Source organism: Monopterus albus, unplaced genomic scaffold (assembly GCF_001952655.1).
Source record: "Monopterus albus unplaced genomic scaffold, M_albus_1.0 scaffold244.1, whole genome shotgun sequence".
Taxonomy (NCBI): Eukaryota; Metazoa; Chordata; class Actinopteri; order Synbranchiformes; family Synbranchidae; genus Monopterus; species Monopterus albus.
The window spans coordinates 422,538-432,393 of record NW_018128124.1 but is presented as its reverse complement, the minus strand read 5'-3'; positions in this window follow the sequence as shown (position 1 = coordinate 432,393).

Sequence of the window (9,856 nt, the reverse complement as noted above, 5' to 3'; positions counted from 1 at the left end):
AAAGTGAAAAAGTGCTGTCAAAAATAAAGCTAATGAAAAAAATTGTTTTCATTGTATTAACTGCAAAACTCTGATTCACTTAAATTACTCAAAAGATGCAAACATAAGAAGGAACAGGGTCAGATGTGTTTCCTAACTGAATAACAATTCCCAGTTACTATTCCTTTTTTCACAGTGATCCTTTTCCTCAAGAAAGGAGCCATTATCTTTAGAGGAACTCCAGCATCTGGAGCTGAGGGCTTCCCCAAAGCTCCACTTATCAGTATAGCTCGCAGAAACGACAGGTTTTATCATCTGCCTAATGGTTTTACTTTGGACTTTACACATTATCATCAATATTTCAGGAACACAGGAACACTTTCCAAGAGGAGCAACTTCAAGTGAAAACCTCTATGATAAATAGAAGGCAATAACAGTGATTTAACAGCTGGCTAAAAACATCCAAACCTGTTCCAGGAAGTACTGCTCTGCACCTCAGCTGCAATTCACTTAGGGTAACAGCTGATATTTCACCTTTGTGGACTCATTCATTATTCCATTAAACATATCACAATTGGGCCAAATAGTAACATATCTGCCAGTAACTTGTACTGTTTGTTTTCTCCTGCTGAGATGAGAGGTGTTTTCTGCAATAAGACAATTCATATTTCATATTAGATCTGAATCACAGTAAACTCTAATACACTTACTTTCAAACTGACTTAACTTTCTGGCTCACTGCATCTCAGTTCATCTTGTCGTCCAGGTAGGCAACACAAACAGGAGTTACAGTAAATCACTTTTACATATGATGCTTTCTGCTGAAAGTCTAAACAGAGGTGAACAAATCTCCTTTCACTGAATAGCCTTACAATGAAATTCTGCAGTTATTCGAAGCACCATAAGACTGAACATACGCTGACATGTTGGGCTCAACAGATGTGAAGAAAAAGTGTGTTGTCGAAAATAATGGGCTGAAAAACTCCTGAAGAACTCAAGGATGTGCACCTGCACTTGGTTGGTTGGTTGGTTGGTGAGCACAGTTACAAGTACTTGTCAGTCTATCTGTGTGTGATCAGTACATGTGTATAGACATTGTAAGGATTTGTTCATGTGTGTAATCAAGCGGAGCAAGTGAAAAACAGCATTATAAGAAAGGTTACCATGAGAAAAGCAGGTAAAACCTGCTGTGTGCCTCATATACTGTTATAGGAGATTTAGAAAAATATGAACTGGGACAGTATGATTTATTCAGTTTAAGGCATCAAACAGAGCTTAAAAGCAGTTCCACCAGCCAAGGCCTGTCTTACAGTGTGTTACTGCACACCGAAAACAAGCCATTCATCCTATCCTGATACTGAGTTGCCCCGATTCACTCCACCTATTGGGCACACACAGCACACACACCAACATTTCCAAAAGAAGACCAACATGAACGCTCATCCTCTGATGTTTAAATTCTGGAAGTTTCCCACCACACCTCTATCCTCTGAATACTGATAGAGTACATGTAAATTATATACAGGATTTTCACCTTTACCCTCAACTTTAAATAGAACATAACACATCATATTCCCCCATGTGGATCATTCAACTTTCTCCAGGCCCAAAATGATGAGCCAGTGACCCCATTCACATCTGCAATGTACAGTACATTATTAATTACTTCAAATCCTGATTTGAGGCTAAATAAGATTATGTGCATCTTAATATATGGACCAGAAATTTCACTGAATGCTTGAAAAGCCATAGCCTGCTAACAGATACACCATAGACTTCAGTGTTACCGATCAGGGTTTAGTAAGCCAATACTAGTGCTGATAGTTTTGAATTAAAACTTCCCCGAGTCAATGCTTTATGACTGAATTATCTTTAAACTGACAATTGTTCAATATTTTCCGAGGCATTTATTTTTGGTAGGTTAGAAAGTCCATGTTAACACCATTTAGACACTTCTCTGCTGAAATCCATACTTACTAAATGTCAGGTGTTTGTATATTAGCATGCACGAGTTTTCTGGCTGATTTGCTTCAGATTCAAGTTTCTGCTAACACCACTTTGTTGTAGTTGGAAAACTCAACCACTGGACCTCTGCTCTGAGCAGAATATTAATGTGATTTCATATGACCTAATTAAACATCATACATCTTAACTGTGTGTAATGTGTGTCTTTTTTAGCTTTTGTGGAATTGCTTAACTTCCCAAAACATGACGTAGAGCAACACGATACATAACATTAGTCTCTGTAAAGTTCTGCCTCTCTGCACTGGATACATACTTATCCTAAATATTGTTTGACCTTCCCAGAGTCCGGCTATTACTCTCCTGAGTCTCCATCACACTTCCCAAACCTCCTCGCCTCTATTTTCCACAGATGGATTTTATGTTGCATTAATCCCACAGATCAGGTGGGTTTTGTCAATGTGTTAAACTTTAATACTTTGGGTCATTTATCTTTATGGCCAAACCCGGGGTCTGTCAGCAACCAGACGAGCTATTTCCTCATTTGGTTTGGGAGCAAAGTGGTTCAGGAGAGAGCAAAAGGGGGTGAAGGGGTGGTGATGAAATGGAGTGAATTGGGGCGGAGGGGGATTGCTGCTCACCACTTAATGAAATCCTCATGTGAGGGTGGAGACAGGACTTGGTGGAGGGGTAGAGGGGTGATGTTGGAGGTCGGAGCACCACACCATCTCAGGAAAATGACAGCCCTCTGGAGAGGTGGCTTCACTTACTCATTTATTTTTTTTTCTTGTTTCGAGGAGCAACGTGGGCTCATAAAGAGTGTTAAAGAGTGACGATGTGTCCCTCATTACCTCTCAGACACTGCATCAGGGACCCACTGGGCGCCCAAGTGGACAAGGCTAGAATTGCAAGTGATTAATTTGCCGAAAGCTCCCTAGGAGCATGGTGTGTTCGCACAAACATTTGTCTTCATTTGCCAAGATATGTACAGTGACATGAGAAGATAGCCCTGAGGAGTCCTGAAGGAGTCCATGTTTTTCTCTCATCGTAGAAAACAACTATTCAAGCTTCTGTAAAACAATCCTGTGTGTTGGTTGGGCTTGGGCCATGTTCACATGAACATTTCCTCAGTCCATTTAACAGCTAAAGCTGCAGAACTAACGAACAAACGACGAGCACCATAATGTTAGTACTTATGTTTTGTTTAGATGTCTGTGCAGAAGAAAATGAAATGTCAGTGCTATGATTCCCTGTTGCAACTGCAACAGGTCAGTCACTCAGAGAAAGTGACTGAAAGGGGGGCACTCACATTATTAGTGAGTGAGTGTGTGTGGGTGGGGGGGGTTGTCATGTGATTATGTTAAGTATGTTTAATGTGGCCCATTTTTAATGTGACTACACATGGTTGTATTGTTGCTTCTTTCTCTGTACTTCTGAGAACCTTGATTTATCCACAACAGTACACACACATGCTAATTAACAGGAATCCAGTGTATTAAACTGTGAAACCTGTCTACAGACAGACAGACAGACAGCCGGGTTGCTTTGAGCACCAGATATGTGAGGTGGCACATACAGCAAAAGGTTTCTGGTCAAACATTTCTCTAACAATAAATGAAATGCACTGATGTGAATATCACCCTGCCTGTAAAATAAACTGTGTACTATGACGTAATGGAGGATAAACCCACCTTAAGTTATCTTACCCACAATTCATTTGCAGAAGAGAGAGTCCTTACTCTTTCAGCAGAAGTAAATCACCCTGAGGAAAATTTACAAAAAAGAAAATTAACACATAGGAAGTTTTTAATGACAACACAACAAAAGTATGTGATGATGCAGTTCTGGACAGAGTTTAGTTTAGAAGCTAAGTGTTCTTTTTGTGTTCTACACCAGCAGCAGTTTGGATTTGTTTCTACTTCAAAGGATATGAAGGTCATAACTCTGCTCTCTACTTCTGCCTGTTGAGCTCACGTTGTGGTCATTCGTGATCACAGAGCAACTCAGCAGCAGACTCCCATCATCACCTAGAAATAAATCTGGCCATGGGCACATTGTGTGTGTGTGTGTGTATACAGTACGTATGTATGCATGTATGTACGTGTGTGTGTGCGTGTCTGTGTTGGCTGCTGAAAATATGCTGAATTACAGGTTGGTCACTGACTTTTCTCCCCTACAAAAGGCACAGCAATGTTAAAAAAAATTCACTTGAAAAATAAATAGTCATTACGCCTAAGGGCCACAAAAAGGTCTCCCCACCACCAAAGGTCAGTCACTGATCTCTGACACTGTAACGTGTTTGGCTTTACCAGTCAAATGTGTTACAAACAAAAATGTTGATTTTCTGTCTATTACTTAATCTCTGTAATAATGTTTGCAGTTATGATGCAATGCTAAAAAAACATGTTGACCCTTTAATACGCACAGAAATTACACATCACATGAGGTTAAAGCAAACCACATATTATTGTAGTAATATAATGTACAGTAGTATTTTTACTTCTACGGTTACTAGTAATAATAATATGATTAGTTGGACATCACTGGTCATTTTAGGCTTTGGGCCACAAACATACATGCACATGCACATGCACATCAGCAACATAAACCAAATATCTGGTATCAGATTCCCTGCTGTGCACCTCCAGTCACCGGACTAATTACACAATAATGAAGCTAATCAAGAGTCAGACAGGAGAAACCTTCAACCCTTAATGCTGTAATCCTGCTTAAAGCTTCCACATATCCTTCTTTATGATCTTAAATAGCCCCTGGTGGGCCATTAGGGAGCAGTGAGGATGACCACAGTCCACTCCCAGGAGATGGGGGGGTGGAGTGTGTGTGTGTGTGTGTGTGATCTCAGGCCATGAAACAAATGAAGCCACAGAGGTTTATGGAAGCTTTGTGTTCAGACATGTTAGCGCCTGAAAACCTGAACACAGTTCATTCACTTCATTTGTTAAGGTGGTCTTATCTACTTATCAATCACTGCAGTCGCACTGTGTTCACTGTGTGTGTGAGCCTGATGGTGGGAGTTAGGATACATGGAAGGACCCAAGTTTACCACATTGTAGAAAGGTGTGTGGCGACAGATATCAAAAAGTGGACACTGGCAAGTTTAAAATCAAGGGTTTTTTACTTTTTATTACAATTCTAACTGCTGTTCCACCTAACAGTGGATGTTCTTCCAATTATTTATTTTCCTTTTCAGTGTATGTCCCAGAATGCAATGCACACCATAAAACGGTAGGTTTAGTCTACACACACCCATCAACACCCATTAATAAAACCAAATGTTATGTTTCATTTTATTATATTTGAAGTGCTATTAAGGCAGAATAAGAATATACAGGAGTGTCCTCAGCATATACTTCACTCTATATACAAAGGCAAGAGAGCCACCGTGATTTGTACAGGCCGTGTGTATAAAGAGTTGCTGTCATAATTACACAGATACTCAACAGTTAATCAATAGCATATTCTTTAACAAATTAATTACTTCAGGCACTTTAAGACAAATGTGAAACATTCACTGGTTCCAGCTTCTTGAATGAGGCGATTTACTGCCTTTCCTTTGTCATTTAAATATATTATCATTTCTTCAGCTTTTGGGCACTTTAAATGTGTCACCTTAGGGCTCTATAAAATTAGAATAGGCAGTTTCACTACTTTCTAAAACTGTGTTGACCAGGTAAATGATGAACTGATGAATCAATAATGAAAATAACAGCTGCAGCCCCAGTATCAGTTTGGTAGCGAAAGGTTTCAGCACCAACGTTCCAAAGCTTGAGAGTCTAGTTTGGATGTTGTACAGCAGGCTATATTTTATTACAGAAATCAAATATAAAACAAAAAGAATAAAGATTGTGGTAGCGGCAGGCACAGTAGTCCCTCTAAGGACCTAGTTTGATGTCTGATACTGATCAAACAATAACATCCTGTCAATCACCAGTAATTGTTCCATCCCCTCTCTCTCTTCAGAAATCCAATCACCAGCTTTTGACATAACATAGAAAAACCAAAGTACAGGAGCCACTCACACTAAGGAACACTGAGGGTAATGATGTAATGGAGCGCCCTGGCCAATGAGAACTCACGATGGCACTGCGTGGATGAGGCATCCCCCCCAAAAGGAGGGGAGCTGCAGTGAAGATCAACACCTACACAGACTGAGCCTCCTTCGCAAAGAACCACTTCCACAAGTGACACCACAACACCCACACTCCATAATCCGATACTAGACACGGTGATGCGCACGTCCACACACACGTCCACGCACAGGCCAGTGCAGGCGAGATGAGAGGCCTGTGAAGGACGCTGTGTCCTCATCATTACGCAGGTAGACTAAAAAGAAATAAATGTATCTTTTTAAAATATTTCACTCGATTATCAGTTTAAAAGGTCTACAAAATGATGCTAATGTGATTTTGTTCATTCAATCCACATATATTTTACGTTTTAATTAGACGACTGACGCTGTAAAAATAATTTAAAAGAGGTGCACACTGCCCAACACACGAGCCATGTGGGATCAGCCGTGCAGCCTTATCAACACACACACACCAGCCGCAGTGTGTTTTACAGTGAAAACAGTCCGGTTAAGAGTGGAACCAAACACACCCACAGCTCCCCGAGCGGCCTTCTCCTGTATCGTGTTCTACTACAGGCGCTTTCAGCTGTTTTGTTTCGTAATAAAAGACGACACGCTGCGCTGAGATCTGCCTCTGCAACAGCAGCAGGGACAAAGGCGCAGCCGGTAGGGCCTCAGCAATAATACACACACTGCTCTGTGAGAACAAAATCATAAGGTTTCAAAAATAATCCCAAATGTATATAGGCTCGTTGAAAGGGGCTGAAAATATCTGTGCTACTTGATCCTGTGACCTTCTCCTTCATTATAGTTTTATCACACGACTGGTCATTTTCATACTATTCCTGTATATATTTGTCATTTCTATTTTTTAAGGGTTGTGTCTTTATAATTTATTGTTACTTGTCTGTGAATGCTGCGATGGATTGGCGACCTGTCCAGGGTGTACCCCGCCTTCGCCCCCGTGACCCCGTTCGGGGACTCAGCGGTAGAAAATGAATGAATGTCTGTAAATGTCCTATAAGAATTTGGTGTCGCCCAACTCGATGTTCAATGTGCAGGACTAATCACATAGTATGTTTCCTGCAGATTGTTTTATATAGAAATATTTGTGCTGAGCAGTGTCAGACCTTTGAGCCAATTGAAATCAATTAAATGCATGGAAAGCAGTGATAATATTAAAAATACTAGTTAAGGAAAATTCAGAATAAAAGCGGTGATAAGTGATAACGCGTTACAACACTGTAACAAATGACATTTTCAGGATTATTTCTGCAGTTGCTGCATTTGTCATCACCTTCTCTGAGTCTCCGATGGAGGCAGAATTTGATACTTTGAGCATGATATTCGCTCCGGACCGCGGTGAATTAATTTGGTGATTAATGACAGAAGGGCTGACCTTTACCGGTGGGAGTCTCCCACTGCTTGGATTTTATCGAGCTACACCATGACACGAACATTATATATTTGGCCCTTCTGGATATTAATAGGATACCAGTGGTTTGGAAATGAAAGAGAACGAATGCAACACTACTATATGGAGTCAAAGCCATGGTACTGATTGGAGGTAAAAAACGAAGCTAATCATCCAATTAAATCCCCCAAGATCTGATGATTGATGATGTCAGCTGCCCCGCTTCTAATTAACGTTTGAATTAGGAATTTAAAAAAACAAAAACTTGCGGATGAGCTTCACTTCACACCCCAATGCCCACTGGACCACTGTTTGGGAGATGCTGGGGCTTTTACAGCAGCTCCAGGTCTGATGTCTACAGAGTCCGGCGCAGGTTTGTCGTTTTGATCATTAGGCCTGTATCTGGGCAATAAAAGGAAGCACACGTGTTTACTACTTCTCATAACCACACACAATACAAGGTTTCATAGGCCTCCATGTAGAAAAACGAAATAAAACAAAAATATCCAAATAGTCATAAGATTAAGGTTTGGATCAGACATCTGGTCAAACAAAAAGAAAATGTTTTTTTTATTTAATCAAAACTAATCTGCAGTTTCTTTTTATTTTCATTTCTAAAGTCGTCTCTTTTCTTTGCTATGGAAAGTGTGAAAAAAGAAACGAAAAAGCACGAAACCACTGTAACCCCTGTTATATTTCTAACTAATGTTGAATTAAAATCTAAGCGTGTCAAAGTAAATCCCAGTCCCACTATCACAGCCTGGCCTGTCCTCAGACCAACAGCAGTTCTCGGCTAGACTTTTTACCCCATCAACTCCTTCTTGTTATGAAGAAATACATATTCAAAGGAGCCACAAAGGGTGGACCTCCAAGGCAGCTAATAGAATTTCCTGCTGTTTTATAACTCTGTCCCTAAACCGATGTCACCATATGCTGCTGTTGGCACAACACTCCGCAGTGGCTTCCTGGGAGGCAGGCGTCATCCAAATGGGTCACAACGACCATTTCTCCCGCACTGTCTCAGAGCTGGATCAGCACTTTGCACATCTACATTAGGCTAACATTCCTCTGCTAAATAAACTCTGGTTACTTTATTCATTTTTTGTGTGTAAGGAAATATTTATTTGTTGGTTTTAATTAAGGTGATGATATTTTGATTGTATTTATTTTGAACACTTAAAACCGAAAATTCCACCTATTTCTTTTTATTGTTATAATTTAAATATTGGTATTTCGTTCTGCCCACAGGTTTTATATTCATCTCTAAACAGCATTAAAACGAATAAAGAGCTGAAGTGGAGACAACAGCAACATCTTACATTTGACCAAAACAACAAGGTGTTGCCTCTGCAGAGACGGAGCCTACCTGCTGCACCGCCCGGCGTCCACATCGTCCACGTTTTCTCCCTCTAATCCGTTTTTTCTCTTTACAACCTAAGCCTTCGTCAGTAAAAGTCACATTTACCGTCCTCAGACTGAGCCACAGCACGGCGTCACCTTTATTAACAGCTTATGTCACACTACTGCTGCATATTTCAGTGTAACCCTTGGTTTTAACCTGCAGGGCCATGCTGAAGCAGGGCTTATTTAACTGAAAGAAAAGAGGAAATAAACGGCGGGAGCAAAAGCAAACAATAGAAACACGTTCAATTTAAAACATGTTTGGCATTTCTTTCATTTGTCTTCAAAATGTTAAACATTGGTGGCTTTAGTCCAGAATATTTTAATATCTCCAGGAACTGTATCAAGTAATATTTAAAGAGATAAATAAATAGGAGCCTTCCCGCTGTCACTTCACGGATTTTTCCTCACATTCAGATCAGAAGCGTGGTTCCTGTCGTCATGAGGAAAAAATCCATCACCTGTCATTTTGAGCAGTGGGTTACTGTGGACAGCTTCTGTCTACCTGCAGGCAAATATTTCAATAGACTTTAAAATCACATCCGTAAATGTACTAATCTATTGCGTGCCAAATTCTCGTGCAACACCGTGCCTAATGCGCACATTTATGCACAATGTTTAATGCGTAATAAGCACGAAAATGAGTGGATGAATACCACGGGTGGAGATCACTGTTGGCTCGATGTTCCTTCAAACTTTTCCATAATGCAAAGGTGCTGGTGGAAGTATTTTAATGGCCATTAACTGTCCCTTTCTAGAAGAACAGACCAGCAGAGGGAAACAGATGCATTCACGTTTCAGGGCATCGTTCTCTGCAGCAACAGACTCCTCCTATTCCCCACGTCCAATTAGTTATTATGGTCCGGCCCTTTAAGACACAGCAGCGGGTCAGCAAGTAGTGTAGTGTTTCTCTAATTGAACTTCGCCCAATCAACAATAACTCGTTAGCAGTCGCTTCCTTTTTCTTGCGGCTTGAGACACTTTTTCCCTTGCAGGGATTCGCCCCCTCC